Source organism: Wasmannia auropunctata, unplaced genomic scaffold, assembly GCF_000956235.1.
Source record: "Wasmannia auropunctata unplaced genomic scaffold, wasmannia.A_1.0 LD302800.1, whole genome shotgun sequence".
Lineage (NCBI taxonomy): Eukaryota > Metazoa > Arthropoda > Insecta > Hymenoptera > Formicidae > Wasmannia > Wasmannia auropunctata.
Window position 1 is genome coordinate 1 of NW_012060090.1, and position 430 is coordinate 430.

Below are 430 nucleotides of genomic sequence, written 5' to 3' on the forward strand. Positions count from 1 at the left end.
TGCTCTTCCGATCTAAATTCCAAGTTACTTTTAAACTTACTTGAAGAGACGTTTAAGTTCATCTGGACCGCCTTGTGTGGCCATAATTCCTCTACCGACGTAAATGCAGTTTTGACGCTCTCAACGCATTTTTCACTATGTCTGCTGAGCGATTTCGTCACGACCTCATAGTATTCTACGAAATCAAGCATTCTTAGGAGATATTTTGGGGATTATTAAGGCATTATCATCGAGCAAAATAATTTACCGTAAAAATCAGCCTTTGCCTGAACCGGAGCGCTGCTAGCTAAAGCGCCCTATAAAAAACATTTTCCTCTATTTTATTAATTTTTTATTTTTAAAATATAAAAATATATAAATAAAACAATAATGCAAACGATACTTGGATGAGGTGCTGTCTCTTATACACATCTCTGAGCGGGCTGGCAAG

At 37.0% G+C, this 430-nt stretch overlaps 1 long non-coding RNA gene across 1 annotated transcript; it reads right to left on the bottom strand.

Annotated features, from left to right (window-relative positions):
- Positions 1 to 40: 40 nt before the first annotated feature.
- On the bottom strand, positions 41 to 396 carry LOC105461241. Its single transcript, XR_975913.1, has 3 exons — positions 383 to 396; positions 248 to 296; positions 41 to 175 (listed from the first exon to the last, which is right to left on the bottom strand). It is a non-coding gene; the product is annotated as an uncharacterized LOC105461241 (long non-coding RNA).
- Positions 397 to 430: the final 34 nt, after the last annotated feature.